The sequence below is a fragment of the Engraulis encrasicolus genome, chromosome 2 (genome assembly GCF_034702125.1).
Source record: "Engraulis encrasicolus isolate BLACKSEA-1 chromosome 2, IST_EnEncr_1.0, whole genome shotgun sequence".
In the NCBI taxonomy this organism is placed as follows: domain Eukaryota; kingdom Metazoa; phylum Chordata; class Actinopteri; order Clupeiformes; family Engraulidae; genus Engraulis; species Engraulis encrasicolus.
The window spans coordinates 57,414,239-57,421,356 of NC_085858.1; the positions used below are offsets into that span (position 1 = coordinate 57,414,239).

Consider the following 7,118-nt stretch of genomic DNA (forward strand, 5'->3'; position numbering starts at 1 on the left):
TGACGAAGGTGGGGGCTGAAGCATCTGGTGCTAAACCTTCATATGTCAGCTGATCTGCAGATGCATGTTGCATATCGTCATCTTACAAAGACACTGCTCAGCTAAAGCATTTATACCCCCCACATACACACCACACACACACACACCACACACACTCACTCTTCTCTACTGAAAGAGTCCATGCTTGTGGCCCACAATACACCAGAAATTAGATTAAAGTCTTTATTATTATTATTTCCAGCTCCAAAGCAACAATACATTTGAATGGCAATTGCACATTACACAAAAATAAAGTACAAGACAAGAGGCAGTTTTCTCACACACAGCACAGTAGGGCATGCCCATAGAGGTAGAAAATAACACTAGAGAGGACACAGCAATTTGCGACAGCACTGAGAAATGGCAGCTGGAGCTTCCCAACTTCCGTAGGTAGTGTAGGTACTTTCAGGCAATGCAAGTCAATGGAGAACACGCCCACCCCTGTCAAGAAATTAACTAAAAGTGTGGAAATATAAAGTAACACTTTAATCAAAGACCAGATTTGAAATGTCAGGCTATCTACTGAAATCATATGAGTCGATAAAATACATTTAAAAATCAAATAATATATTTTATGAACATAGTTAGCAACACACTTCAACTATTGTCCTTGTATAGTGTGTTGATGGACATTTTCACATGATTAAGCCATTTTTGACAGAGGTGAGCCTCGTTCTCCGTTAATTTCCATTTCTCTGATCTACCTCCAGATAATGGCCGCTACAGATTGCCGTAAAAGGGGGGCGGGGTCCTCTCTAGTGTTATTTTCTACCTCTATGGGCATGCCATTCTACAGCAGGGATACTTTCTGTTTCAGCTCTCCACGTCATATCCGTTTTTAATCCACGAGTCGACTTGAGTGTTGAGGCTGGATATCTTCTCTTTTTTTCTAAGTATTTTTGGGGGGGCTTTTCAGCCTTTATTGGTTTTTGTGAGACAGGATAGTGGAGGAGAGACAGGAAGTGAGCTGGGAGAAAGAGATGGGTAAGGACTGGCAAAGGACCCAGACCGGGAATCGAATCCGGTTCGGCCGAGTGGTAAACGTGTGCCCCACCATATCAGCCACGGTAGGGCTTTGAGGCTGGATATCAATACCACCAGTATGTAGGCTATTACATTTTACAGATTTGACTGATGTTCACTGTGGGTTAGTGGCAGGGCAGTGTTGTCTTGTGCCCAGCGGAGGGCGATGTGGAGCTAGGTTTTTTTTTTAGCTCCATGTGGCCCCCTCACTGTACGAGAGAGAGATGCTGGAGAATAAGGACATGTTCACACTTGGTACCTTTCAGCCACTTTAGGTGCTGTTTCCACGTAGCTGGATATTTTTAAATGTGGATATTTTTTCTCCTGGTTGCATTGGTTTTGTATTGGTTTTGGCCTTCCGTTTCCACGTAGCAGATATTTAAAATCCAGGTATAAAAAGCAGGAGGAAAAGGAAAAAAAATCCTATTTAGGGGGCTGAAACGCATTTGTTACAATGGAGGATTTATTTTTATCCACATGTTGCGTTTACACCTAAACAGGAGAAAAAAATACTCTGCTAAAAAAATATCCTGCTACGTGGAAAGAGCACCTTCATGAACTCAAACCTGTGACTCTGCGTTCCAAAGCGTACCCTCACCCCTTTGAAGTGGTCCATACAGAGAACTCTGGTGAAATGGACGTTGTGGTTCGCTTATGAGTCCTGACAAGTTACGCTTGTGACTACGTATAATCCCTTAAAGGGACACTGTGTGAGATTTTTAGTTATTTATTTCCAGAATTCATGTTGCCCATTCACTAATGTTACCTTTTTCATGAATACTTACCACCACCATCAAATTCTAAGTATTCATTATGACTGGAAAAATTGCAATTTTAATAAATGAAAAGGGGGATCTTCTCCATGGTCCGCCATTTTGAATTTCCAAAAATAACCATTTTTAGCTGCAAACATGACTCTACTTGGATCATACTAGGAAACATTTCTTTATTACTTATTATCAAATTTGGCAATAGGCAGCCCGGTTTCGATGAGCAGCATAGTTGCAGTACCTATTTTGACCTATTTCCTGCACAGTGTACCTTTAAGGAAAGCTCTAGAAGTTGGTCTGGTTGTGAACAAAAAGAGGACTGACACCCCACAAAAGAGGACTGACACCCCACACAAGAGGACTGACACCCCACAAAAGCCTAACTGAACCAGAAAGAGCAGCTCACTTCTTGGTCCACTTAAAGAGGACGGAGTTCAGTTCACTTAAAGAGACCAAGGTTGTGACAATAGCCTACGGAGACATAACGAAAGACTCTTACAGAAGAGCACATTGCAAACACATAAATCAAGATAATACAAACATAACTTATCGAAATCATTCATATTCTGTACACACACACATATTCACAAACGTTCACACACAAGCACACTTCTTCAAAATCATGTATGTGTACTTCATCTCATATATACTGTAAAAATACACACATATTCTCAAACATTCATACACATACACATACACATACACACTTCTTCAAAGTCATTTCGGTAACACTTTATTTTAGGGATACATCTATTAGCACTAATACATACAATGTGCCTGTATAAGTAACTTGTAAGGCATGTACAAAGCAAAATCAAACATTTGTTAGGCATGTATTCGCAAATGTCTTGTTCATGCACAATAAGGGATTTATTACCAATTTAACCTTAGTAAGTACCTAGTAGGCCTTAGCGTTTGCTTAGCACATGCCTTACAAGTTACTTATGCAGCCATTAACATTGCATGTATTAGTGCTAATAGATGTATCCCTAAAATAAAGTGTTAGCGTCATTTCTATGTATACTTCATCTCAATACTGATCAGGCTGCAGCGGTCCAACAGTCCAGCTGTCCAGTTCCACACTAGTGTTGCCAGATATGTCTGATCAAATCCCGCCCAAAAGGTTCTCAAAAACCGCCAAAATGCACTAAATTCCGCCCAAATTTATCAAATTACATTGACTTCTATGGGCCCAAAACAGCTGAAAAAAACCCGCCAAATAGCCAATTTTTCCCTTTTTTACCCGCAGACGCTCGTCCCAAGTAGTCCAATTGGGCAGGCACCCGCCCAATCTGGCAACACTGTTCAACATTTAGGCTCCTGCCCAATATCTGTCCTCCCATCCTCTCCTTTAGCTTGTGGCCTCGTAATCCGAGGCAAAGGGTCATCGATGATAATAGACATTTCATTCAGTGTCTTGCAAAAGTACAGTTCGATGGTCATTTCTCTCATTTGCAATTGGGATGTTGTCTAAAAAGTTCTTAAGCCTATAGCCTGACAGTGGGTATTACTTTTTTTCCATGGGAGGCAGGGCGTCAACGAAGCACAAGGCCGCAAGGAAAAGGAAAGGACAGGAGTGTGGATATTGAGATGGACCCCTTTTGTGGTCTCTCCACTGTGTGAGGTCGTGACCTCGCTCATGGTAGCCTGGAGGGAGGAGGATGGCTTCAAACGGGCTGGATCCGGGACGCTTGGTATTTGGGCTTCAAACGGGCTGGATCCGGGCCGCTTGGTATTTGGGCTTCAAACGGGCTGGATCCGGGACGCTTGGTATTTGGGTTTTCCGCAGCAGCAGCAATGGATGCACGACAGCACGATCAGCATCACAAACGTTGCTATAGAAACAAGCAAACAAACAAACAAGCAAACCAACCAATGAGAAATGAGAGATGTTGATAAATGTTAATGAATGCACCTCCCTTCACACAGCAGCCTTCAGCATTCAGAGCCCTCAAAGGACACAAGTGTTTTTTTTGTAAGTATTTTTTGGGAGCTTTTTGGCCTTTATTATTACAGGAAAGTGTGAGAGTAGACAGGAAAGGATTGTGAGAGAGAGATGGGGCAGGGCCGGGAAATGACCCTGGCCGGACTCGAACCGTACCGGCAATGTAAGCCCAAATGTGGGAGCTTAGCACGCTGCGCCACAGCAGGTGTTTCTAATGTGTCCTTTGAAGGTCATGCCAGCAGACAATAAGGGATGTTGCCCGGAGACAATAAGGGATGTTGCCAGCTCTGTTGTCATGGTTACCTCCTACTGCCTTACAGTACGAGCAGCTTGGCATTAAAGAGGCTGAAAAAAGAGAAATCCTGCTGGACTGTGCAGACCAAAACGTGGCAAAAGCACGGTAACACTTTTGACTAACGCTCCCTTAAAAAGCTTTATTGAAACTTAATTATCATTTGTAAATTAACTAATTATAAACAAAGAATTTGTAAAAGAGTAAGAACCTGACTACGGGTGCACATCCAAGCCGGAATCGGTTCCTATTGGATGAGTTTGATATTTGTCAGGTAGACACTTCTATATTCATTGGTTTCATCTCTTTGGTTCTTTGGAGTACAAACGTCTTGGACTTCTGGCACTGTGCTGTGTCCTTGCAAATGTTTTACTGATAACTAGTCCATCATTTACAGGAAATAAACAGAACAACAGGCGCAAATGCAAAGTGGGGTTTTAACCCGTTAATACACGGCGTTATAGATTTGCTGTTACCAGAATGACAATGGCCGAGTCATAGTGCATTACTAAAGGCCCTGTGTTATGTCATAGTAGAGTACTACTACGGTAATTAACCTTTCAATGACTATTACAGCGTCCTACTGGTGATGCGGCATGCATTAAGGGGCTGCAGTACATTATAATGCATAGAGTAAAGTTGCCTGTGAGAACCTCAGGGGTTTTCTAAAAGTTTCCAGAGTGTGGCTTTAGTGGCTTCTCCACAGTGGCAAACTTAAGTATCTTTAACCCGTTAAACCACAACAGAATACATTTGCTGTTACCACAATGGCAATGACCAAGTCGTAGTGCATTACTAAAGGCCCGTGTGTTATGTCATAGTAGTGTAGTACTATGGTAGTTAACCTTTCAATGACTATTAGAGGGTTCCACAGGTGGAATGGTGCATCATCGGGGTATGGAAGCCTTCAACGGTCACTGTGGAAGACCCACAAAGGGTTAAAGATGCACTGTGTAAGATTGTGACCAGAGCAGGTATTGCAACTATCCCTCTCATTGAAATTGTGCTGTCTACTGCCACATTTAATCTTTTCATGAATATTCATGAATATGAATGAATATTTATGAAGCCATAAGTATTGACTAGTATGACCAAAGTACAGTAAGGTTTGCAGCTAAAAACGTCTATTTCTGGAAATTCAAAATGGCAGACTATGGAGAAGATTCCCCTTTTCATGTAAGAAAAGTGCAACTTTGCCAGTCATGATGAATACTTACTGTAGAATGTGATGATAGTGGTAAGTATTCATAAAAAAAATCAATTATGGAAATAAGCTCCTGAAAATATTACACAGTGCACCTTTATCATCTAATGAGTGATCCATATCTATGGATAGTCAGCACCGTCAATCGGGTGACTTAATACACTAGTTAACGTAGGGTTAGGGTTAAGGACAGCACCCTCTCTCGTGTGACTTAATATGCTAAGTTAGCTTAGCTTAACTACAATATTCCGAAATAATATAAATAGTATGTACTGAAGAAATGTGGTTCATGTACAACAGTGGTTCTCAACCTGGGGTGTGGGCACCCCCTGGGGGCGCGCCAGAGACTCCGTGGATTTGCACGGAATTTTGTTTATGTTATGGTCCCCATTTACAGTCATCATGGTATTGACAAATGTCTCAAGCAAGAATCATTGTAATTAATATTTTTTTTTAGTGCGTATAAACTAGAGATGCACAGGATTCGGATCCAGCAGGATAATAGGGTATTTCACAGGATCCGGATCCGGCAGGATCTTAAGCAGTGGATCCGGTATCCGGCAGTTACCTAAAAATCAGGATCTGGTGCATCTCTAGTTTTTACGTAGCCTAGGCTTTTCAGTCAGTCTTTCACAACCCCAAACACTGCATGGAGTGAAAGCCCCTTGAAAGCGGTCGTTGCAGGCAGTTTGGCAGCAAGCCAATGAGTCTAAAAAATAGTTTGAGCCAACGTAATAAAAAAGGGCCCACGTGTGCGAGTAGACTATGTGTTTCAACCCTTTTGTAGGATCCGGTATCCGGTTCCGGATCCGGCAGGATCTTAAGCAGTGGATCCGGTATCCGGCAGGATCCTAAAAATTAGGATCCGGTGCATCTCTAGTATAAACGTGTGTTGGGAGTGCAAGGCTTGTCTTCGGCACAAGAAAGGGGGTGCGTTATGAAAAAAAGGTTAAGAACCACTGATAACTCTAACCCAAAATAGTAAATATGTAATGATGAACTGTGCTTCATCCTATCTCATCTGTGGCAAATGTGGAGAAAAAAAAGCTGTACGCATGCACCCACACACGCACGCACACACACACCAGCAGTAGGCTACATCAAATGTGAGACGGCAGATGGGTCTCCTCGTCATGGCCTGAGTGACAGCATGTCTGTGTAATGTGGCACACTTCCACATTGCAAAGGACGTCAAACACACACACACACACACACACACACACACACACACTCATGCAAACGCTCACTCACTCACACACACACACACACACACACACACACACACACACACACACACACACACACACACATACACACACACTCATGCAAACGCTCACTCACACACACACACACACACACACACACACACACACACACACACACACACACACACCACACACACACACACACAGGGGCGACGCAAAGCATAGGCAGCCAAGGCGGTCGTTTAGGGCGCCAAATGACTTGGGGGCGCAAGTAAAGGCCAAAAGTCCCACAAAATTAGAATGTTAAAGGCCAACTTCCGATTAAACACAAATTTATTCACTCCTTTTGAAGATCGGACGGTCAGCCCAAGTTAAACTCACTTGCAAGGCTCTCATAGCGGTGCGTCACCTCGCCTGCCTGTGTTTCCCGGTGTTTCCCAATTGACATAAATAATGCAGAGAAACGAGCGAATCACGAAAGCCGTTCTGTGTTTCGTCACGTCGAAAGAAGGCGTTGGCCACAAAGTTTTATGTCGACCCACTTTTCTAAAAACATGTCGAGTAATTTTTTTCTGCTTGTTTTCAATACAAGCAACGTCTGGTGGCCCGAAATCTAGCTTAGCTTAGCTATCAGCTGGTT

The 7,118-nt window shown here is 42.8% G+C and overlaps 1 long non-coding RNA gene across 1 annotated transcript in view; it reads right to left on the reverse strand.

Moving 5' to 3' along the window:
* Window positions 1-581: 581 nt before the first annotated feature.
* The window catches only part of LOC134443082 (uncharacterized), a 13,325-nt gene continuing 6,788 nt past the window's right edge, over window positions 582-7,118 (reverse strand). Inside the window, exon 3 of the long non-coding RNA XR_010033568.1 lies at window positions 582-3,667. This is a non-coding gene — a long non-coding RNA (uncharacterized LOC134443082). The remainder of the gene's footprint in view (window positions 3,668-7,118) is intronic.